Source organism: Pseudophryne corroboree, chromosome 4, assembly GCF_028390025.1.
Source record: "Pseudophryne corroboree isolate aPseCor3 chromosome 4, aPseCor3.hap2, whole genome shotgun sequence".
Lineage (NCBI taxonomy): Eukaryota > Metazoa > Chordata > Amphibia > Anura > Myobatrachidae > Pseudophryne > Pseudophryne corroboree.
In genome coordinates, this window is record NC_086447.1 from 217,750,356 (window position 1) to 217,776,486 (window position 26,131).

Below are 26,131 nucleotides of genomic sequence, written 5' to 3' on the forward strand. Positions count from 1 at the left end.
CTGACAGAAAAGAACCACCACAAGAGTGTAACCATAACTAATAACTGCAGACACAGTACACACAGGGACGGGCGCCCAGCATCCTCTACGGATTAAGAGAAAAGGAATTACCGGTAGGTATTAAAATCCTATTTTCTCAGACGTCCTAGAGGATGCTGGGGACTCCGTAAGGACCATGGGGTTTATACCAAAGCTCCAGACCGGGCGGGAGAGTGCGGACGCCTCTGTAGCACCGATTGAGCAAACATGAGGTCCCCATCAGCCAGGGCCAGGGTATCAAACTTGTAGAGCTTAGCAAAAGTGTTTGAACCCGACTAAGTAGCCGCTCGGCAAAGTTAAACCGCTGAGACTCCTCGGGCATCCGCCCAAAAAGAGCCTATCTTCCTAGTAGAATGGGTCTCCACCGACTTCGGTAACAGCAATCCAGCCGTAGAACAAGCATGCCGAATCGTATCACAGATCTAGCGTGTAACAGACTGCAGAGACGCAGGCGCCCCAATCACGCTGGGAGCATACCGGACAAACGGAGCCTCTGTTTCCCCAATCTGAGCCAAATTGGCGACATAAATATTCAAAGCCCTGACTACATCAAGAGACCTTGAAATCAGCCAATGCTTAAGGAACCACAGGCATCAATAGGCTGATTTCTGCGAAACACAGAAACCACTTTTTGGCAGAACTATTATCAGAGTTCTCACTTCCGCTCTGTCCACATGGATGATCAAACAGGGAGTCTTGTGAGACAAAGCCGCTACTTCCGACACCCGCCTTGCGGACGCCAAAGCCAAAAGCATGACCACTCTCCAAGAGAGAAATTTTAACACAACCTTTCATAAAGGTTCCAATCAGTGTGACACAAGAAAACGCAACACCACGTCAAGGTCCCACGGTGCCGATGGGGCACAAATGGAGGTTGGATGTGCAGTACTCCTTTCGCGAAGGTCAGAACTACCGGAAAGGTAGCCAATTCTTTATTTGAAAGAAAATGTATAAGGCCAAAACCGCACTGAAATGGAGCCTAACTTTAGGCCTGCATCCACACCTGCTTGCAAAGAATGGAGAAGAACGACCCAGCTGAAAGTCTTACGTAGTAGCCCTCTTGGATTCACACCAAGACACATATTTACGCCAAATACGGTGGTAAGGCTTTGCCGTTACTTCTTTTCTAGCCTGAAGAAGTGTGGAAATTACTTCACTGTTAATACCCTTTCGGGCTAGGATATGGCGTTCAACCGCCACGCCGTCAAACGCAGCCGCGGTAAGTCTTGATACACGCCCGGATCTTGCTGTAACAGTTCCTCCCATGGAGGAAGAGGCCAGGGATCTTCTTTGAGTAAATCTTGAAGAACTGGATACCAAGCCCTCCTTGGTTAGACCGGAACAATGAGGATCGCCTGAACCTTTGTTCTTCTTACGTTTATCACCTTCAGAAGAGTGAAAGCGGAGGGGACACATAGATCGACTGAAAACACCCAAGGTGTCACGAGGGCGTCCACTGCTATAGCTTGAGTGTCCCATGGCCTGGAACAATATCCCTGAGGTCTGTCGTTGAGGCGAGACGCCAACATGTCCAATTGAGGCACTCCTCAAAGACTTGTGACTTCTGTGAAAACTTCTCGATGACGACTGTATTTCTCCCGAATGGAGATCGCGTCTGCAGAGGAAATCTATTTCTCGGTCGTTCACATCCGGACGAAGACTGCTAATATAGCGTTTACCAGCCTTTCCACCCAGCGGAAAACGTTTGCGGCTTCTGCCATTGTGGCTTTGCTCCTTGTTCCGCCCTAGCGGCTCACTTACGCCACTGCTGTCAAGTCGTCCAACAGAATCAAGACGGCAGATCACGGCAGATGTTCGTTGAAAATAGCTCTTAATTCAAGAAAGCTTATTGCAGACAAGCTTCCCAGCTTGACCTTTCCCTCTGGAAATACTTCCCTTGCAAGGACTGCTCCCCAGCCTCGGAGATCTGCATGCATGGACACCAGGATCTAATCCTGGATCCCAAACCTTCGTCCCTCTAGGACAGGCATTCCCAACCACGGTCCTCAAGGCACACCAACAGTGTAGGTTTTAGTGATATCTAGGCTGCAGCAGATATGGTTAAATCAAAATAACTGAGCTACTAATTAAATCACCTGTGCTGCAGCCTGGATATCACTAAAACCTGCACTGTTGGTGTGCCTTGAGGACCGTGGTTGAGAATGCCTTCTCTAGGAGGTGAGAACTGAGCAGACACCTCAGGAGTGATATCCTGGCCATTAGGATTATATTCCGGTGCATGTGCAGCTGAGACCCGGACCGCATTTTCAACTGGTCCCGTGAAAACCACTCTAGCCTTTAACTTGCTCACCGAAAAGGCCTCTTAGGCCGCACCCATCTTCTTCATCAACGGAACATATTGATGGATTGTCACTGCTAATCTGATCCGACTCTGGATCCTCAGACCTCTTTCCACAGGAAAACACAGAACCTCAACCGTTCAGTATCTACTCTGATACCCACCTCCGACATCTGCGTCGTTGGGAACAACAGCCATTCCCTGTGTTGAATTACAGTCAGAGAGAAACAACGATTTTCACCACTTGTTTCTTGACCTCGCCTTAATCAGGAGAGCGTCTCAGTATAGAATAACAATGGCTCTTACTATTGAAAGAAAACCATCATACTGCCATCACTCCGGTGAAATGGCAAAGACAATTCTGGACATCAACCCAGGTAAGCGGAATGCGGAGAAAAACACATTTAAACCCTTTTCTACCTTTACGTGCTGGAGCTCCCTGGCCTGAGAGATTCCAACCTGTAGTTCAACTTCGTAAGTAGAAATCTTTGCTTCATTTTTTTTTTTTTTTTTTTTAGGGACAGCAGGACAATGTCCTGAACCTGACGCAACTCTGGAACTCTGGTATGGCGTCGCGTACTACCTCCCCTTTCAGATGGGAATCGGTAAGATCCATTTGAAAAATCAGTGAGGGGAATCAACTTTATGTCCCCCTTTGGATTCCATTATTAACTGACAGGTCCAAGTCCATTCCCGGACTGACTGAAGAGTATTAGACGAGTTCCCACCGGTGTGGGCTCCAGCCAGATAGACCCAGCGATATGCGGTGGATGTGGTAGAAACAGAAGACGATATCCGCTTCTGCGAACCTAACAAGGTTGCAGAACTCTTACCTTGCATAAAATTACAATAGGGCGGTTACCGTGAGCAACTGATAGCTGAAGAACACTCTTTAGTATTTATCACTTACACTTGCTCACTGACCTTTTTGGGGAGATATTGAATGCCAATAACACTCGCTCATTGACTATTAGCTGTCTGAAATGATTCGCTATTTTATATCTATCTATCTTTTTCTAAATGTGGCTCAGCATTTGATACAATGTGTTTTTATATTTGTAACATGTTGCAGACATTATTGATGTTACCATTTTGCTCGACTTATCTTGTATAATATAAGAAAGGTGCTGATATAGGGGCTAATTCAGTAAGGATAGCAAATTCTGCTAATCCACAGGATAACAATGGGATATGATGGAGCGTCAGCGGATTTGCACCAATCGATCAAAGCTTTCTGGCCTCCCAGGATGCAATGGGCCCGTCCATATATCCCTACCCACTGACACAGGCAAATCAGTTTAATTCCAAAGCAGAAGGCAGGAGCATTATGTAGAGCACTAATCAGGCAAGAAGAACACACATGCACACCCTTCAGTACAAGAAGAAAGAGGTTAGTGCATGGTTTCCCAAACTGTGCGCCGCGGCTCCCTGGGGTGCCGCAGCGCTGTCACAGGGGTGCCGCAGCCTGAAGTTAGCCGTTGACAGGGAGGATGGAAGGGGAGACTGTGTGCTGCAGGAGCGGCGGGCAGTGAGTAGTCCGCCTGGGGGGGGGGAGGGGGAGTGCGGGCGGCTGTCCAGTATGTAGTTAGCCGGGGGGGGGGGGGAGTGCAGCAACAAGTAAGTAATCAGCGTGGGGGCGGGGCACGGGCGGCTGGAGCGGCCGTCTATTAAGCAATCAGCGGGGGAAGGGGGAGCGCGGGCGGCTGGAGCGCCCGTCTAGTAAGCAATGTGTAATCAGCTGGCGCCGTGGAGGGGTGAGGGAGGGAGAGTGCGGGATGTCTGCGGCTAGGTACAGCCGAAGTCAGCCAGTTGATCGGCTGCAGGGGGGGATGTTGTGCTCTCAGGTGCAGGGGAAGGGGGGAGGATGTTGTGCTCTCAGGTGCAGGGGGGGGGGATGTGCTCTCAGGTACAGGGGGAGTAACCGGTGACTGGAGTCACCTGGCAGGTAAGGGGTGGTGTTATGCGGGATGTGCTTGTGTGCAGGGGGAAGCTGTGAGTGTAATAATCAGTGGAGAGTGCGGCTGCAAGCAGGCTGGAGTGGCGAAGGAGTGCACTGGAGTGGCCAAGGAGCTGGCTGAAAAAGTGAGTAATGCTGCATTGGGAAATCTATAGGAGGGGGGTGCCTGCTGTAAGTGACTTAAGGGCCCTACACACTCGGCGACCCGCCGCCGAGCTGCCTGATGGCCGATATGGCCGTCAAATGACCCGGCGGTGGAGGGGGAGGTGATGGGGGGAGTGAAGTTTCTTCACTCCCCCCGTGTCCCGGCTCCATAGCCCTGCATGCTAATATGGACAAGATTGTCCATATTGGCCTGCAGGTATGAACGAGCCGGCACCAACGATGGACAAGCGCCGGGCCGCACATCGTTCATCGGTGGTGCCTACACACTGAAAGATATGAACGAGTTCTCATTCATTAATGAACGAGAACGTTCATATCGTTCAGTAAAATCTTTAAGTGTGTATGTAGGGCCCATTTACATGATGACAAGCTGGTAAGCAGCTGGGGGGCTGGTCTTGGTGCATGGATGCACAGGAGCCTTTTTAGATTGATTTATTTGACTGCAAAAAAAACCTGTTATTTTATACAAAGCCTGGGTTTTATTTTTTTTAATGGATGCAGGTGTTCGCTGCGCGGCGATGAGGCTAAAAAAACGGCACTTCTGCGTATGCGTCGCAATGCGCACGCGCGACGTACTAGTACAACGACCGATGTAGTTTCACACAGGGTCTAGCGATGCAATTCAGTCGCAATGGCTGCCGCAGAGTGATTGACATGATGTGGGCGTTTCTGAGTGGCAACTGACCGTTTTCAGGGAGTGTTCGGAAAAACGCAGGTGTGCCTGGGAAAACGCAGGCGTGGCTGGGTGAACGCAGGGCATGTTTGTGACGTCAAATCCGGAAACTGAATGGTCTGAAGTGATCGCAAGCGCTGAGTAGGTTTTGAGCTGCTATAAAACTGCACAAATTATTTTTGTAGCCGTTCTGAGATGAAAGCGTTCGCACTTCTGCAAAGCTAATATACACTCCCATAGGGCGGTGGCTTAGCGTTTGCACGGCAGCAAAAAACTGCTAGCGAGCGACCAACTCGGAATGACCCCCATAGGGGAGTATTCATGTACACTACGGAAAATAAATTGATACTTATCACTATACATCGTAATTATTTTGGCGTAAGGGTGCCATGAAAAAGTCAGGGAGGCCCAAAGGGTGCCTTGGACTAAAAAAGTTTGGGAACCACTGGGTTAGTGAGTAGAAGGATCCTCAAATCAGGTGCATCAGGGTGGGATCCCTGTGGAGCTTGTGGACTTAGGAGAAATAACGTTATCAACGATAAGTTCTTACCATAACGTATATTTCTCCGGCAGGGTCCACAGGTTATCCACAGGATAACAATGGGATTTCCAAAAGCAGTTTAGAGGTGGGGATGTTCTTGATGTACAGGAGAATCCTTCGCCCGAATTCAGCATTGTGAGAGGCAAAGGTATTCAAGGCATAATGTCTAAAGAATGTGTATATGGATGGTCATATGGCTGCCTTACATACCTGTTCTGTTTAAGCACCACATTGTGCTGGCCAAAAGGACCTTCCTTACAAGTTGAATGAACAGAGACATTAGCCAGAATAGGGAGATCAGCTTAGAGAATATGCTTCTGAAATCATCATCTGAAGCTATCTTTGCCAGCATCTGTTAACCAGCAGGCCATCCTCTCTTGTGAAAACCATAGAGAAAAAGAGAACCTGCTTATCTGATGGCACTGGTACAATCCACGTAGATCCCTATTGCACGGATCACATTCAGCAATGCATCTCCCGCAGAAGGGGACGGAACCTGAAAGGCCGGGACAACCTTTTCTTCGTTAAGGTGGAACTTAGTCATCACCTTGGGAAGATAAACCAGTTCTCAGAGCTAGATCTGGGTATCTGGATAAAAACCTCAGAAATGAGGAACAATATAACAATGCCCCCAAGTCTGATATTCCGCTAGCTGACTCCGTAGTCAGTAGAAAAATTATTTATGATCCAATTTAATAAGTGGTTCAAAATAGGTAACTTGAAGGGCTTTGAGGACTAGCACAAGTCCCACGGCACTGTAGGAGGAACAACCAGAAGCTGTATGTGCAGCATACCCTGGTAAAAATTACGCACATCCTGTAAGGTGGTCATTTACTTTTGGAACCCTACAGTCAATGCCGACCCTTGCTCTTTCAAGGAAGCCACCTTTAAACCTTTATCCATTCATGCTCGAAAGAATGTTAAGACCCCGGATGAAAGATTTAGGGTCCAACCTTCTTTCACTGCACCCATGAATATAGGCTTGCCATATTTGATGAAAAGGCAAGCTAAGGAAGGTTTCCTTGCTCTGAACACTGTTTGAATCACCTGTTGAAAATATCCTCTTGACTTCAGGATATAGGGTTCAAAAGCCACGCTGTCAAAAACAGTTGATCCAAATGTCTGTGATAACCAGGACCCTGCGTTAGTAGGTCTGGACGTTTAGGGAGCAGAAGTAGAGCATCCATTGCCATTCTCTGCTGGTCTTCCTGTTTTAACTCTCACCACCATGGGTAATAGGGTAATTAGAGGAAAACCCATCCCCCAGACGAAGGTCCCATCTCACCGATAAGGCATCCACAAAGATCGCCTTGGGATCCTTTGATCTTGATCTGTATGTGAGCACTTTGTTGTTCAACCAAGACGCTATGAGATATGTCTCTGGCAAGCAACTCTTGTTTAAGATCTCCGGGTGTAGAGCCCATTCACTTCCCTGAATGGTGTGTCGACTTGAGAAGTCTGCTTCCCCATTTAGGATTCCCGGGATGAGAACGGCAGACAAGGTTGGATGATGAAGTTCTGCCCACTTAGGTATGTGACTTACCTTCTTCATCACTCTTCGGCTGAGAGTTCCTCCCTGATGTTGAGGTACACTACTGCCGTCGCATTGTCCAAGCAGAACTGGACTGGTTCTCCCTGAAGACTGTCCCGTGCCTACACCGGTGCCCAGTATATAGCCCGAGGTTCCAACCTTTATCGGTAGACACCTTTCTTCTTTAGGAACACAATCTTCCCGACACTGATCCCCAGTGTCAGAATCTTCTCAAACTGATATCAAAAGGATTTCCCTTTGTCCCTCTGGGATGTTTGTAGCCACCAGGCTAACGACAGTCTTACTTTTACCGTAAGTACCATAGTCCTTCTGATGCAATCTGTTATTACCTACAAAACCTTGTATTCCCAGCTGGTCCCTCCAGGTACCAACCAGGACAACACTGCTGGTCTTTCCCGATCCTATGAGATTCGGGCATATCCAGTGTGGTGTGACTGTAGATTCTATTTGGTAAGAATCAGACGCGGCAGAGACCTAGAGTGGAATTGTGCATACTCCCTCCTGTCAATGCAGATACCATCAAACCCATCATCTGCATTGTTGCGTGAATGGATACCGTTTGACTGTGTGGCAAGTCCTGAATCCTATGCTGAACCCTGGATATCTTGTTGCGAGGTAACAATTACTCTCTGTAGACCTGATCCAGTACAGCCACCAAGTGCGTCATCCGGTGTGACGGAACTGGAGACGATTTTTCCAAGTTATGAGTCACTTGCCTCTGCAAACACATTATTGTCTGTTGCAGATGACAAAGAGCAGTCTCTGTGACTGTGCCAGAATTAAAAGATCGTCTAGGTATGGTAAACATCCTTAACCCCTGCTGGCGGAGAGAAGTTATTACCCCCATATATTTGGTAAATACTCTGGGGACTGTGGCTAACTCAAAGGGTAAGGACTAGAAGTGAAAATGCTGTTTGGAGGATAGCAAACCTTGGATAACACTGATGGACAGTGGTATAGGAACATTTAGGTAAGCATCCTCTATATCCAGGGATACCATAAAACCCCTGGCTCCATGCCACACATAAGGAACGTAACGATTCCACATGCAACCGAGGTTCCAAACGTATTTGTTCAGCATTTTAGGATTGAGCATGGGCCGAAAAGACCCATTTGGCTTCCTTGCCCCATTAGCTCCTCAGCCAAGTACATACACCATATATCTGAACCTGCGGTTCCTCTCGTACTGAGCTGGATTACTATGGTGACCACTATCGTTGCGCTTAGGGGGGATTCTGACTTAGAGGCGTTCAGTCATAATCCCACAGATGGCAGGCTGTCTGGAAGGCGAAAGCATAAACTAGAGATACCGTGCCAGATCTGTGTGACCTGAAGACGTCGGCCCCCCCAGCCTGGGGTCTCCCCGGCGGAGGCCCACGCCATCAGACTGATGGTTTATTTTTCTACTGCACCTGGTCTTTCCAGATGGTTTCCCATCCGAGTACTAACCAGGCCCAACACTGCTTAGTTTCCAAAAATCAGCTGATATTGGGCCCATTCAGTGTGGTGTAGCTGTAGATCTTCTGGTAGCCCAATGCTTTCCTAGTCTTCCCCAACTTGTTGGATACCACAAAGGGACGAAATGCGGAATTTTTAGGTTTGAAACTGTACGTGGAAGGACCTGACCTTCTTGGAGTCTGCTTCTGACTCCAGAATACATGTCAGTTCTTACCAAAAAGAAAATTTTCAGAAAAAGACTGATTCCAAAACCTTCCTAGATTCTGAATCAGCTTCCACGTACCCAGCTAAACTGCTCTATGAGCAGGTATAGTTGGGGATGATGCCCTGGAGTAAATATTTTGCCCATATTTTTTATATGAGCTAAATGAGATCTTTGCCCTTATTGAGAAATCTCCTTCCAATGCATCAGCCCAGTCAGCCCAGGCAACCACTGCCTTTGCCATTCAAGCCAAACCAAGTCTTGGCCTTATGACTGTCCTAGACAGGAAAATAAATGGTTTTTCTGGGACCCATTCACTCTCCTATCCGTGATGTTAAAAACAAAGATAATGTAGATTATTTTGCATCTACTTTAGGAGCCACCCCCAATTTTTTTATTTTTAAACAATCCCCAGCGTGAAGAGGATAATTGGAATTCTATTTCTTAGAAATTCTAAACTTTATTGGGCGTAGCCCAACCTCTTCCATGATTTCCGTTAGGTGATCTGACCCTGGAAACTCAGGTTTTGGGATGTTTAAACATAGGTGCACTGGTTTTTAACACAGGCTCTGCTGTATCCTCTGAGGATAGATTGGCATCATTGCTTTCATTAACTCATCTAAATTCCAGAGCTGAGACCTACCTCTTTTTCATATGACGAAGCAGAATAAATTGAGCTTTCATCTTGTGATGAATCTGAACAATGTGTAGCCTGAATATTTAAAAGAGAAAAGAGAGACTCTGTGTTGGGGCACGCTTAAAAATAAAACTTAACTTTTAATTAGAATATGATAAGATTATGGTACACCGACAAACACACATATAATATGTTGGGAGAAGGTCATAAAGAATTTTAACCTCTCTCCACTAATATCTTTTGAATCTGAAGACAGATTCTATATTATTAATAAGAAAAAAAGATATGAATAGGAGTAACAGTTCTCCAATTTATATCGGTATCTAGGTGACAGTGACACCTTTGATGAAAATATCTGAAATTCAATTTCAACATAACAGAGAAAATTCCAACATATGGCACAAAGGCATTTGATATAACAGTTTAGACTAAGAATTTTGGTCTATTAACCAATGCCTATTGTGATGATGTATCCTGGTAGAGGTTAAATTGCTAATGCTAAGTTTCTGGTCAACATGTACAGTGAAAAAGAAAAAAACTGAGTCTGGGATCAGACAGATTGAGAAAGGAATATAGATGTGAAATCGGTAAGGGTCAAAGGATGCTCCAACACTTCTGCTTTTCACATGAGGACAAAGGTATTTATTACTGCACCTAAGATTACCTAGCGGTCTCCCATCTAGGTACTATTCAGGCTCCTCACTGCTTAGCTTCCAAGATCAGGCGAGATTGGGCGTAACCAGTGAGATATGGCAGTAATATCACATAGGTTGTGAATGAGAGGGTGTATGGTTATTGGCACATACCAAAAGGAGTACTTCTGCTGTCCATTATTGTGCACAGTCGTTCTGTTACTTTCATAATGCAGAGAAATTATATGACTGGCATCTGGATGAGAGAGTACTGAAAAAGCAAGATACAGGAAACAACTAGGTTCAGGGCCCGCCTTCTGCTGTCCACTGTCATATAGAGATATAGCGGACAGTGGATGAGAGTGGCGGGTTACCTGGGCCTATTGAAAATTAGTGTGGAATTACACAGGTATCTTAAAGTTTCTTAATAGACAACCAAATTCAAAATTTTGCTATTGGCAATGCCTCTAAGGTACAACAGTGAGGAACAAACATTCGCTATTGGAGATATCCCATAGTCATATGTGATCCAAAAAAGAGTTTTTTTTAACAAAGTGTTATGGTTTGTAGAAATAAATTAACCATCTACATAACAATATTAGAATACAATATAAGAATAAGACTAAAGAGCATTCACTGAAAATGTTGAATATTTAGATAGAAAAAAATAGTAGATTACTGGATATTAGATAACCAAAAATTAGGTCAATTATACGATACCAGGAGGTAGGTGGGCTGAACCGTGCACTGTTCAGCACCACTAAACACAGACGGCCGTTTCACCTGAAGGTGGCTTGTTCACTGTGTGAGGTGGTAGTGGAAGACTGTCTATTTAAGGCCAATATGGGGGAGTGGTCTCATTGTAGGGACCAATCATAGAGGGGAAAGGGTGAATCATAAGCAGTTCATGAGGTATTTAGTACCTCACTTCCGGTTTCAAAAAACGGAAGTAGTGTCCGATCGCGTCATATCACAAGCCTTTGTATAGCTATAGGGGCTTTAAATTAAGCTTAACTAAGTGTAGGTGGAGAGAGATAAATGTTACGGCCTGGATGCTAAGGCCACAATCGAGGCAAAGGCTCCGTGACCGGAAGTCCTTAGGTCGAATGACTAATCTGTGACGTGTCACTTCACAGTAGCGTGTCACTTCCGGTTTCAGAACCCGGAAGTGGCGCGGGACCCGTCGCATCTTAATTATATATACGGCTGGGTTGAGGTTTGAGGTGGGCTACGATTGACTGAATGAACGTAAGGGGGAATGGACGGTTACATGCTTTGTAGCCAGGGTGATGAGGCCGCAAACGAAGCATTAACTCCGTGACCGGAAATAGCGTCAGAGCGCATCATTTCCGCTATCGGATTTAGGCAGAGTGTGTAAACTAGCAGAGCAACATTACTTCCTGTTTTTGTAGCCAGGGTAATAAGGCCGCAATCGGAGCGTTCTCTCCGTGACCGGAAGTGCCGTCAAAGCACATCATTTCTGCTATCGGATTCATACAGAAAGTGTGTACTTGCAGCGCTACATCACTTCCTGTTTTGGAAAAACAGGAAAAGGAAGGTACTAGATGCGGCCATTCTAATAGTACAAATCAAACACGTGATGATGTTTATATTAATTGGGTTGCTAGGTAACCGTAAATAAGTAAGAAAGGTAATGTTTTAGCAAAATTAGAGTTATGGTGAGTATTATAGGTGTATAATAACTCCTCTCTAAGGTCTATTATGTGGCTGGATGGGGTTTTGGTTGGAATAAATAAAGAATAAAATATAAGAAAAAATATACAAGTAACTTAGTACGCGTGAGGAGAAATGGAGAATTACATGATTTGTAGTTAGGGTGTTAGGGCCGCAATCAGAGCATCGACTCCGTGACCAGAGGTTGCATAAAGGCGCATATTTATGCTGTAAGAATCATACTAGACTGGCAAGACTACATAATGTTTAATTTTGAAAGAGAACGGGAAAAGAGGAAGAAAGTATTAAGTACAGCTATTCTGACGGTGCAGTAGGAGTCATGTAGTCATGTTTATATTCATCAGGTTGCTAGGTAACGATAATGAGAAACAGTACAGTGTTTATGAATAATAAATATCTTAAATATAAGACATATCGTCTGGTTATATTGTAATGATGATGTGTTAAAAATTCGGAAATATGGAAGAGATCGGAGTGTGTTCAAGCCATGTGGATTATTGGTTCATAGACAAAAGCTATAATAAGGTGAGGGTTTGTTATAGTACAGGAAAAAGGGGACTAGGTAAAGAGTGTGTTCTAAGAACTAGGGGAATGGAGTAGTGTGTGTTGGAAAAAGAAGGGGGCTAATTGGGGCCATGTTGGGGAAGGGATGGTGAGGGGAGACGAGCCTAATGCAAAGGGAGGATAAAGGCTTGGGTGTAACATTGAGAAGTGTTGGCTAGTATGCCAGATATGTAATAATGTGTAGCCTGTGAAGATGAAAATTTACTTACCAACGGTTCTGAGAAGCTGCTGCTAGGAGTGATACACCATAGGTGGATCTGCATATAAGGGCTAATAGTGTAACCCTATCCCTGGTACCGAATAAAGGGGGAATTAGCCATTCAACTTATTGGATCAAGTCTGTGCAAAGATAGCCCAAGGCGGATACACTTGTAACTGCCTATGCCTTGTATTTTTGCTGAGCTAAAACATTATGCACACAACCATCCTGAACCAGCTCATGAGAGGATAATACAGATTTGCAAAACAAACATGGTATGAGTGTTGTCAAAGTCGAAAAATATAACGACCTATGATGCCTTGTACTAACCCCATGCGCTTGCCCGCTACACGTGCACATTCTCTCCCGTGCGTGCGCATATTCGCAGTTGCGTGACGGCGCCTCCACGGTCGTGCGCACAGGCACGTGGTATGCGCATTTACGGTAGAGTTTGTGTGCGTCTGGCGGGCGACTCGATCGTTACATAGTTAATCTAAATAGTGTATTTTATAGGTTATGGTCCCCTTAATAATATCAGTAAGTTTGTTTAGTGTAACTGGTTCATGGACAGAGAGATCCCTCTTTACATGATACGAAGGGTCAGACAGGTTTTGAGCAGTGGTGTTTAGTATGCAACGGAAGAGTATATTATTAGTAACATTCCGGTGTTGGTTTGAAAGAGATTAATCGCTCCTGCGTACAGTTATGTTTATAAGAAGTTTATGGACATTTACTGTATTTGCAGTTCATTATCCATGCGGCGGGAAACCTGAGATTCCCTCCCACCTGAGCAGTTTGAAATAGTCACAGCCCACCTGTTTGAATCAACCTATGACCTTTCGTTATAATGTGAAGACAGATTCCTGTGTCCAATGAACAATGAGATTGTAGGGCCCTTTGTAGTGTACTGTATGTTGTGTATATAAGAACAGCCAGCCTGGGCCAGCTCAGTCTTCTCTCCACAAAGGTTTTCATCATTGACTAACTAGAGAGCTGGTTTCCAGGACTGCGCTAGCTATCATTCCCCACGTGTGTAAGTTCTCTGTGACCAACTTATTCTCTGTCTGTATTTGCCATACTCTCTCTCTCTCTCACTGTTATTGTTTAGGATTAAGACGCTGTTGTATATTGTATATTTTCAGTTATTCTGTTTAGGTGTTTTATGTTAGTGCTGTAGTGTATAAGCTGTTAACTGTTTTCCCCTTTTTACATAGCTAAATCTCGTTAGTAAAGGTGTTGGAACCTCAGCAAGGTGTCTGTGTTTCTCTAGCTAGTACAAAGGGTTTCTGAGTGTCTCAATCGCTCAAGCAGCTTTTATATAATAGAGGTTAATCAGCGTTACATTGTGTTAACATTACAAGACCAAGGTTTACAGTATAGGCTTAGCCTTTCATTGTGTTGCATACAAGGTTTACTGTGTGTCATCCTGTGAGCGTCTGCGCCGCTCGTGTTCCTCTCGTGGACACAGCGTCCGCTACGCTAGTAGAGTAGCATTACGGTGCTCGGGCCGCCTATAGCGTGCTCGATACCCAGCGTAAGCCGTGAGCGAACGTGCCGCTCGTGCGTCTCGACCACGGCCTAGCGGCTGCTACGCTAAGTGCGTACCATTACGGTACCCCGTACGCCCATTGCGTACTGAGTCTCTTACCAATATATAGTGAATGTTATAAGATAAATAATTAGCTTTATCAATTGGCGGCTCGTCCGTCCTCCACATATCCGCTCTAGCGAACACAAGCAGACTTTATCTGTCAACAAAGGGCGGGAAGGTAGTATCCCTTCGTATCCGTGTTGGTGGTGGGGGATACGGTAGTGCTGACTAGATAAGCGTCTGCATCGCTACGCTGTAGGAGTGCTGGTGGAATCCGGAACCGGAAGGTAAGAACAGTACGCTATTGTCTTTTAAAACTGTTTATTTCTGTTTGATACACATTGCGTACGCAACACACGCACACACCTGCATTTTTAATTTGTGTAATTTCACATCTCGCCTTCCTGTTTGCCATTTATCATTGATAACGTGCTGAGAAAGATTTGTTGCAATTGGTAGTTAAAAGTAAAATTAATACGTAAGGAAGTAATTTGTAAAACATGCACACGGCTTTGCCTAAGATACAAGGGAGACCTGTGTGGTGCTTGGTAAATGATTACAGTTAAAAATCATTTGCATTGATAGAAACGTGTTACTTGTGTTACTGTGGACGTGTCTGGCCTGTGTACACGTGTCCCTAACAAAGGGCGGGACAAGTGTACGCGACGCAAGGGCTTACACACGTAGCGTATATTACGCAACGGAGCGTATGGGTACGCCCACATAATACAAATCACACGATAGTATTGTTTTAGTAGGCGATACGGAAGCAACGCGATAATAGCGCAAGTTAATCTCAGTGTCCTAAATTTTAGCGTAAAAGATCCTTCTCTAGTTGCAACTCCTCTGGGACTAGACTGCGATACTGAATGAAAGGGATTTCTGTACAGAAACGAAAGTAAAGAGTATATGAGGTGAAAGAGTGTGTGCATATATATATAAGTTTCTCATTTTGGTTGGAACCTAGAAATCGAGTTCTCGTAGAGGTACATCCATGAAAGTGACAGCGCGGTGGCTTAAGAGAATTAGAGTATAGCAGACCAGGAGGTCCAGAGACAGACCAGGAGGTCTAGGTACAGCGGACTAGGAAGTCCGCTATAGATAGAGTCAAGAAGCACAACCCCAGGAGGGTTGGTGCAATACCCATATAGGCCATCAAGCTCTGGCTGAAGGAATTCGCAGCCGTAATTTTCGATTCCGTTGGTCGTTCCGCACATAAGATTAGTTGCTTATGTGCAGTACGATTGTACCGCATGTAAGTGTGTGCATTAGTTTGTAATTTGACCCAGTACCATTTGCGTACGCTAGAGGGGTCATAAACGCTATTTGTACATTCTAACGTGATTTGTGTAATTTTTTTATTTTAAGGGAGGTTTGCTGGTCACTCAGGAACTCTCCAGCAACTGATATTTACTGGGAAGGGTAAGTGCTCTTCGGATCACACCCACACGTTCCAGTAAATAGAGGTTCAGGTTGCAGGGGCCCTAGGTTGAGTACGCCAGCGCTAAGGCAGTGTGTGGGCGTATTGGTCGACGTGGGCGAGTGTGTGAAGGTACTCGGTAAACTTTCACCGTCGGCCTACCCCGGACATCTTGGTTTTTGTAAAGGTTCGCTGAAGACCCTGATTTGAAGGTCAGAGGTAGTGAAAGCAACACCTGCAAAGATGGGGGCCAGTTGTTCAGGTAGGGGGCGATCAACCTAGGTTCAGGTTGATTTAGTAAGCCGGCCAATAGGGTCGGCAAGGTATATCATGTGTGAGAAATACGGTTCACACACAGAGGTTTTGTGCGATGAATGGGAAAGAATGACTGTGCATGACGGGGAAAAGTTCCCACGGGTAGGCAGTTTTAGCCCCGAGGTGTTACAAAATCTAAGGAGAAGGATATGTCTCATTAAATCTGCAAAGAGACGGATCAGACATTATGATTATTTACAATTATGGCAACAGGAAGGTGAAATACAAAGAGAATTGGCTCAAGCGGCTGGATCTAACCCTATCAGGAAACTGATAGCCACCGCACCACCACCACCATACATAACAGGGGAGAAAGTGGTTACAGAGAATGGCACACTGGTGTATGATAAACATGCACTTAGTAACTGTATAGATGTTAAGAATAATGTAACTAAGATTGTTGATGCTAATACTAACCCATGCAAGCTGTACCCTGTTTCAAACTTTCCCCAGGATTGTGACCAAGAGGATGAGCCCACAACAATATCGGCACTCTCTCTAGCAGCCACCATAGCAGAAACAACAGTGGGCACGGCCCAACCCGTAAGAGTAGTATCAAAGGCCCCTAGTGGAGGGACAGGTGAGGTCGTATCAACTGGTAAGTACGGCACTGTACACTATGCAGAAACCATTACACCACATGTTGTAGAATCTACTCAGAATGATGTTATTGAACTTAATCCCGTTAGGGTAATTGCAGTACCAAATGGGAAAACGGACACTTCAGGAGTCACTCCTGTCAGAAACATCGCCATGCACTGCCCTTTTTCCCGAACGGAATTAAGATCAATGATGTCTGAATTCCCTGATCCTAGGAAAGATCTAGCTGCAAGCCAGAGATACATTAGAGAGCTAGGTAACTCTGCAGAGCCCACTAACAAAGATTGGCGGACATTGCTGAGGGCATGTTTACCCTCCAATGTCGACTCAGTGAAATTTATCGCTGACTGTAAATTAGACGAAGAGGTACCCCGTACGGATGCGTACAACCAAGATAATGTAAAAAGAATCAATCTGCAGTTAGGAGAATATTTCCCAGCTGTTGCTAAGTGGAACAAAATTTTCTCCATCAGGCAAAAAGAGGGAGAAATAGCTGCTGATTATTTTCATCGGGCACTGCAGGAAATGGCTAAGTATACAGGGATAGAAGACATTAAGACAAATGTGAATCATAGAGAAGTAGCAGTATCTGTGTTAATGGCTGGTTTAAAGGAAGTATTGAGGACGAGGGTACAGACCACCCAACCATGTTGGCGAGGTTTGTCGTTGGCTTCTTTGAGAGAGGCCGCTATTGATCATGATCGGAACATCACCAGACACAGGGAGTCGCAGAGTGATAAGCTGATGGCCGTAAGTATACAGGCCCTTACCACAAGGCCAACTCAGCATAAGTCTCAGACCCCTGTGGGTAAGTCAAATGTGGTAGTTTGTTATAATTGTCACAAAGAGGGACATTTTGCACAAGACTGTAGAGTGAAAAATATACAAAAATCATACCAAACCCCTAGACAACGACATGACACGAAATTGGGATCAAGGACCGCAGAGACGGAGTTATGAGCCACACACAGGGGAAACAAAAAGGTATCCCCCCAAGAAGAGACTGGCAAGTCTCCGATAGTTCCCATTTACCCCCTTCACAGGTAATAGCTGCCAGCGCGATGCAGGGAGGTCACCACACACCATAGGGGTGGGGCCACACCTGTAATCTGCAGCCAGTGAAATTAATTGCGAGCCTTGGAAGTGAACCCGAGGTCACAATTAATGTAGCTGGTAAATCTCTAAAGTTCCTTGTAGATACGGGGGCGGCCAAATCAGTGATAAATTCGACCGTGGGCATGAGAACCACTGGTAAAACAATTCCAGCCATGGGAGTAACAGGAGTAGTACAACACTATCCGCTAAGCAAACCTGCAGAGATTACGATAGGGCCCTTGCATACCAAGCATTCCTTTTTGCTAGCTGCATCGGCTCCGACTAATCTCCTTGGGAAAGATTTACTGTGCAAAATGGGATGTGTCATATATTGTACTCCTGAAGGTGTGTTCTTGGACATACCCGAAAACCACGCTCAGGAAGTGCAGGATATGCTAGATTCCCCATCAAGATTAATGTCACACACTGTTGTTGTAAATAGGTGTCCGTCCAAGGTAGAAGAAATGACTTCCCAGATACCGGAGTCACTTTGGACCAAGGATGGACAAGACACTGGATTAATGGCAAACGTAGCCCCAGTAGTTGTACAAGTAAAAGATGGTAGGATAGCTCCAAAAATCCCACAATACCCTCTGAAGCCAGAGGTGGAGTTAGGAGTTTACCCTGTAATAGAGCGCTTGCTACAACAAGGCATTCTGGTAAGGACGTCTAGCACTGCCAATAGTCCCATCTTCCCTGTTAAAAAGAGTGGGGGGAGGGGTTACAGACTAGTGCAGGATCTAAGGGGGATCAACAAAATAGTTGAGTCAATTCCCTGTAGTGCCAAATCCAGCTGTTATCCTTATGCAAATCCCTCCCACTGCCAAATTTTTCACTGTGATTGACCTCTGCTCCGCCTTCTTCTCGGTACCTCTGCACCCTGACAGTCAATACTTATTCGCATTTACATACAGAGGAGTTCAGTACACCTGGACTCGCTTACCACAAGGTTTCATTGACAGTCCAAGTATTTTCTCACAGGCCTTGCATGATTGTTTACAGTCTTTTCAACCTGAGAGTGGATCAATATTAATACAGTACGTGGATGACCTACTGCTGTGTTCAGATTCACTTGAATCGTCCCTGAGAGATACGAAACAACTCCTGTTTCATCTTTCAGACACCGGACACAAGGTTTCCAAAGATAAGTTACAATTATGCCAGACCAGGGTGAAGTATTTGGGACACTGTCTGACACAAGGACTGAGACACCTCACCGCTGATAGAATTCAAGCAATTCGTGACATGACTCTGCCACAAACCAAGCAACAGATTAGAACGTTTTTAGGAATGTGTGGGTATTGCCGTAACTGGATCCCAGGTTTTTCCATACTAGCCTTGCCTTTGCAGGAGATGGTCTCATCAAACAAACCTGATCGGATTTCGCACACAGACGAGTCTGAGATGGCATTTGAGAGACTTAAACAGTGCCTAACGCAGGCACCAGCATTAGGTATGCCAGAATATGGAAAACCCTTTGAGCTGTACGGAACAGAGAGTGCTGGGTGCGCGGCAGGTGTCTTAACCCAGAAGCATGGTGATGCCAGCAGGCCGGTAGCCTACTATAGCGCTCAGCTAGACACGGTAGCGCGATCCCTCCCCACATGCTTGCGAAGTGTTGCAGCGATAGCATTGCTAGTAAGTAAAAGCGAAGATGTAGTGCTAGGACACAACCTCACAATTCATACACCACATGCAGTGTCAGCCTTACTGAATTCTGCCCAAACCAGACACGTCTCATCAGCGTGGTTTACAAGATGGGAATTGGCATTAATGGCCCCGGTAAACATCACCACTAGTGCAGCGCACTAAATCCTGCAACATATCTCCCAGGTGTGCCTGGACAGGCACAAAGGGTGGAGGATGAGAGTGATGGTGAAGGAGGATTTAGTACAGGAGATGACACACGATTATATGGAATATTTGACCCAAAATTTCACGGCAAGGCCTGACATCAGTGACAACCCACTGGAAGATGTAGATTTTACTTTCTACACTGACGGTAGTTGTCACAGACAGACGGACTCGGGAGACTTGTGTACTGGATACGCAGTCGTAGATGACCAAGGTACCATAGAAGCGGAACCCTTAGGCCCACCACACTCAGTACAAGTTGCTGAACTGGTTGCCCTAACCAGAGCATGCGAATTGGCTAAAGGCAAGTCAGCCAATATCTACACGGATTCTAGGTACGCCTTCGGAGTAGTCCATGATTTCGGGGCCCTATGGCGCCTCAGAAATTTTATGACGGCAGCTGGCACACCCGTAGCGCATGCAGCCCACATCAAAAGACTTCTAACAGCGATACAGGAACCCGACAGAGTGGCTGTTATCAAGTGTAAAGCTCACACGTATAGCCAAGACCCGGTATCACTTGGTAACAGCCGAGCAGACGAAGCTGCTAAATCAGCAGCCAGTACCCCCATACAGACAGACAGCACACAACTGATGGTATTTAATACTGTAAACACACAGAAATTATATGATATGCAAAATTTGTGTTCACCACAAGAAAAGGCAGTTTGGAGGTCAAAAGGATATGGCCAGGAGTCCTCAGGACTCTGGACAGATGGACAGGGTAAGTCAGTGGCACCCAGAGCATACCTTCCAAGTCTAGCGGAAGCGGCACATGGGCTGACTCATCTAGGCAAAGAAGGAATGTGTAAATTGGTAAGAGCTTATTGGTGCGCCCCAGGATTTTCTTCCCATGCGGGTAAAAGAGCGATGACATGTCTCACCTGCTTGAGGAAGTATGTCGGAAAGGCAATACCAACAGAGCCATCCCATATCCCTCCTACAGATGGCCCTTTCCAGGTAATACAAATTGATTTCATACAATTGCCACCTTGTAGAAATTTAAAGTATGTATTGGTCTGTATTGACGTGTTCTCAAATTGGGTTGAAGCATTTCCCGCGGCCACAAATACCGCTGTGTTTACTGCAAAGAAAATTGTGCAGGAATTTGTGTGCAGGTATGGTATCCCTAGAATCATTGAAAGTGATAGGGGTACCCATTTTACAGGTGAAGTTTTTCAAGCAATGTGTAAGTTGATGGGAATTAATAGTAAGCTGCACACTCCGTACCGCCCCCAGGCGAGTGCGAAAGTGGAAAGAGTAAACAGCACTATTAAAAACAAATTAAGCAAGGTAATGGCTGAAACAGGATTGTTGTGGCCCGGAGCCTTGCCAATCGTATTATACAGCATCAGAACCACCCCCAGGTCCCCTCTTAATCTGTCTCCTTTTGAAATTCTGTTTGGTCGACAACCCCATGTTATGATTAACCCCCAGGATGATTTGAAATGTAACAATGAAGTAACTGTAAAGTATTTGGTTAAGATGAATAAGCAATTGAGGAATCAGAATGATAATCTAAAGTTGGTGATTCCTGATTTGCCAGACAGTAATTGTCATGACATTGAACCTGGGGATTATGTAATGATACAGAATTTTCTACGCTCAGGTTGCCTTATTGACAGATGGGAAGGACCATATCAAGTCTTATTGACCAGCACGACAGCATTGAAGGTTGCCGAGAGAGAGACTTGGGTCCATTCGTCTCATTGTAAAAAGGTTGCTGACCCAGAGAGGTCCCGTGATAAAGAACAGATGGTAGAGGTTGTATCACTAGAGTGTCTATTCCGGGAAGGTTGAGACGACACCTGAGCGCTGAGAATAATAAGACCGGAGGCGTTTGTCGAGCCAGATTTCTTTTTCCCTTTTGTTATTTTCTCCAGTTCCCATCTCCCTCCTATTCTCCTCCCCCCTTCTTATTTTTCTCCTTTTCCTCCTATAAGATGGACTTGCCCCAAGAGACTGTGATCCGGATTTTCCTGTTGACCCTATTGTTGACCAGAGCAGTCTGTTTCGGTGAGAGTACCATGGAGGTCGAGAAAGGATCTGGAATGGGTTCTGATGACCAGGATGGAGGCGTAAATTTCCAAGAGCAACATAATCACCGTGTAAAGGCGAGTATCAGAAAACGATCTGGTAGCATTGACAATAGAAGGAATTGTGAAGGATTGTTAGCTGAAGAGAACTGCATCTGTAGGCATTGTGACAATATAGTTGAGGATGGGTGCATCAAGAAATGTCAGTCCAGTTTTAATATCCACATGGACCGGCATCCATTGAGCGACCATCACTCCTTAGTGGGTAAAGTGTTAAATCAGACAGACTGTTGGGTATGCTCTCAAGTACCTCAAGGTCATAGCAAATCAGGGCTAGTACCATTCCCTTTAACTGTAGGAGAGGTACTTGAGTTAAGTGGTGGGAGGCCGGTGGACAAGAGGTTTAACATCTCTAGTCCTCCTAGTTTGAAGCTCCACCAGTATCATGTGGATAGGTCGTTAGTATGCTTTAACATTTCCAATCCCCGAAAGCTGGGAAATTGGGAAGTGTCATGGAGTAATCAAACCATGACATTTTCATATAGAGCCGATAGAATGCCCATAGACACAGAGCTTATACGCCGGATAGCCAACGGTGGAAAATATTTCCGGTATAGGTACACTCTAGGAAGTAGGCCCATGCGAGTTGGAGAAGTATCACCAGGATACTGTGCACATATCGTACAACCGGATACGTGTACTAGACAGATGGGAGAGTTAGGGTTAGGAGATTTCACATGGAAAGTTTGTAACATGGTTATGTCATACTCCGTCCCATATGTTCTCCCCGATGATGCATATTTCATATGCGGGAGAAAGGCGTATAAGTGGCTTGCCCCAAACGCAGAGGGATTGTGTTACATTGGAAAAGTACTGCCTGAAGTAATGACTGTATCCCATATCAAAATGAAAGACATTCACCGCGGTGCCCAAGCTCCTTATACTCACACTCATTACGAGCACGTCGTTAAACGGCACCTGATAGAGAGGACAGAACATCCGGCCTCTGATCTGATCCATGAATCCACCGGGATTCAATTCCTACTCGTGTTAGATATCACTCATACCGCCAGAGGAGTGATAAATTATAGATATATATCTGCGCTAGCAAACTTGTTAGACAATATCACCGAAATGTATGACGACACGTTCAGGTACACTGGGAGAGAGTTACAAGCCTACAAAACAGAGCTGGTTCAGCATAGGATGATTCTCAATTATCTCACAGCAGTGACAGGCGGGTATTGTGTTACCCTAGCAACTCAATATGGAGTAAAGTGCTGCACGTATATTACAAACAGCACTGAGGACCCGGCCGAGGTCATAGACCAAAAGATGGATGACATTTTGCAATTAAAGTGGGAGTTCCGAAGGAGACATAATCTCACACTCGCTGCTGTGGGTAATGAGCTGACCAGTTGGGTGTCATGGTTGAACCCACGAAATTGGTTCTCTGGTTTAGGAGAATGGGCCCAAGGTATTATAATGGATGTAGGGAAATTTCTCTTGTGTATTCTGGGAGTCGTCATATTGGTTGGTCTGATATTTAGATGCGTTCGGACTTTAAACGAAGTGTAAAGGTAGTACCAGAGTGAGGAGTCTGAGGAGCGAGGACACTGTAATAACAACAACTAATTTGATTTATGACCCAACGATAGAGACAATGTTGTGATGAAAATGTGATTCCACGGTCCGTTTCTTTCACCCGTTTCTCCTTTGTTTTCCTCCAAGGTACAAAGACATCTGCTTGGAAGAAGAATTTGACAACCTCTTTTATACAGACCATTGATGAACTATGTCACAGACCCCCAATATCCCTAGTGACTTTAACTTTCTACGAAAGCCCAATACTTTAGAGACTATAATTTTATGGATACTTGAAGAAGCTTTCGATTGCTATTATCCGTAAAGCTACAGTAAAGATACGACGATCCAGACAAGACATCAGACAAGACCTCAATCGGCGACTGTTTATTTAAACTCACATAGTTTACGACTGCATTTATAACGATTGTTTCTTATCTTCATCTCTACAACCTCCAGGTAGTATCTCACATAGTCGACAGGTGATTCTCCCATATTAGCATCCACATATTCTCCCCATTCATGTATCATCAACTAAATGTGCTCCCCCATTTGTTGCAACCAAAAGCCGAAAAGAGCTTGGTAGAGTTTGACAGCCCATCCACAGACCCTTAATACGGGATAAGAAGGATTCAAATGTATACTTCGCAATACCTCGAAGCTTGATTTAGAACACGTACGGCACGATGACACATGACCCCTCAAACATGGATTTCATACACACATGCTTTTACTGTCTCACTAGGTCATACTTTTCCCACCTTCTCCTCTCCTCCCTTTACCCAATCATAAAAAGGTATTTACATGATGACATATTTTTTCTGTTTGAACTGTTTAGGAAGTGGCAGTTATTGGTGACTGCCAAAGGGCGGACTGTCAAAGTCGAAAAATATAGCGACCTATGATGCCTTGTACTAACCCCATGCGCTTGCCCGCTACACGTGCACATTCTCTCCCGTGCATGCGCATATTCGCAGTTGCGTGACGGCGCCTCCACGGTCGTGCGCACAGGCGCGTGGTATGCGCATTTACGGTAGAGTTTGTGTGCGTCTGGCGGGCGACTCGATCGTTACATAGTTAATCTAAATAGTGTATTTTATAGGTTATGGTCCCCTTAATAATATCAGTAAGTTTGTTTAGTGTAACTGGTTCATGGACAGAGATCCCTCTTTACATGATACGAAGGGTCAGACAGGTTTTGAGCAGTGATGTTTAGTATGCAACAAAAGAGTATATTATTAGTAACATTCCAGTGTTGGTTTGAAAGAGATTAATCGCTCCTGCGTACAGTTATGTTTATAGGAAGTTTATGGACATTTACTGTATTTGCAGTTCATTATCCATGCGGCGGGAAACCTGAGATTCCCTCCCACCTGAGCAGTTTGAAATAGTCACAGCCCACCTGTTTGAATCAACCTATGACCTTTCGTTATAATGTGAAGACAGATTCCTGTGTCCAATGAACAATGAGATTGTAGGGCCCTTTGTAGTGTACTGTATGTTGTGTATATAAGAACAGCCAGCCTGGGCCAGCTCAGTCTTCTCTCCACAAAGGTTTTCATCATTGACTAACTAGAGAGCTGGTTTCCAGGACTGCGCTAGCGATCATTCCCCACGTGTGTAAGTTCTCTGTGACCAACGTATTCTCTGTCTGTATTTGCCATACTCTCTCTCTCTCTCACACACTTTTATTGTTTAGGATTAAGACGCTGTTGTATGTTGTATATTTTCAGTTATTCTGTTTAGGTGTTTTATGTTAGTGCTGTAGTGTATAAGCTGTTAACTGTTTTCCCCTTTTTACATAGCTAAATCTCGTTAGTAAAGGTGTTGGAACCTCAGCAAGGTGTCTGTGTTTCTCTAGCTAGTACAAAGGGTTTCTGAGTGTCTCAATCGCTCAAGCAGCTTTTATATAATAGAGGTTAATCAGCGTTACATTGTGTTAACATTACAAGACCAAGGTTTACAGTATAGGCTTAGCCTTTCATTGTGTTGCATACAAGGTTTACTGTGTGTCATCCTGTGAGCGTCTGCGCCGCTCGTGTTCCTCTCGTGGACACAGCGTCCGCTACGCTAGTAGAGTAGCATTACGGTGCTCGGGCCGCCTATAGCGTGCTCGATACCCAGCGTAAGCCGTGAGCGAACGTGCCGCTCGTGCGTCTCGACCACGGCCTAGCGGCTGCTACGCTAAGTGCGTACCATTACGGTACCCCGTACGCCCATTGCGTACCGAGTCTCTTACCAATATATAGTGAATGTTATAAGATAAATAATTAGCTTTATCAGTGTCCTCTCCATTGCCGCACTTATACATAATAAATAATCAGCACTTCCACAGTGTACTACACAATTTTGTGACTGTAATCCCCTTTAATCTTTTTTCTTTAAAATTATATCCATCCGACCCTACTCATGCACCAGCATTGAGGATCTGCAAAACAAACTGACAGATCATATAATAAAGTCAGCATCATACTAGCAGTCAGTCACGTTACCCATTAGTATAATAAGCAATATGAGTACATCATCAACTACAATAACATTTTAAGTATGTAGGAGAACACATTTACTGAATCATATTTAACAGGTCTAATGTATTCAGACGCAATGCGAAAGAAACAACAGTAATGGTATACAGACTCATATGCAATATGCACTTATCTAACTATTCGTACTCAAAGGGTAGATAGAGATTTAGTGCTGTATTACCCGTACTCTGTAGAATGGGATACAGGAAGACTCACACCGCTTCCAAGATCGATCATACGTTAGCGAACGCTGAGTGGATCCAGACGCTACTAGTGTACACTGCCGCTCCCTGAACCTAGTGAACACAGACACACCGGTCACACAACCGCCTACGCTGCGACTGGGTCCCCTCGTGGTAGCAATCAGTGAACACAGACGCACCGGTCACACAGCCGCCTATGCTACGACCAGGTCCCCTCGTGGTAGCGTCTGAGACGGAAGCGAGGAAACAGTTCATGGCGGGAGACTCGGCAGAAACTGGTCATGAACCGGGGGGA

The 26,131-nt window shown here is 45.2% G+C and overlaps 1 protein-coding gene and 1 pseudogene across 1 annotated transcript in view; both read right to left on the reverse strand.

The window, feature by feature from the left end:
• The window catches only part of LOC134909239 (putative serine protease K12H4.7), a 121,551-nt gene that overhangs the window by 9,575 nt on the left and 85,845 nt on the right, over window positions 1–26,131 (reverse strand). The window lies entirely within an intron of this gene.
• LOC134913756 (5S ribosomal RNA) lies at window positions 10,166–10,284 on the reverse strand (annotated as a pseudogene).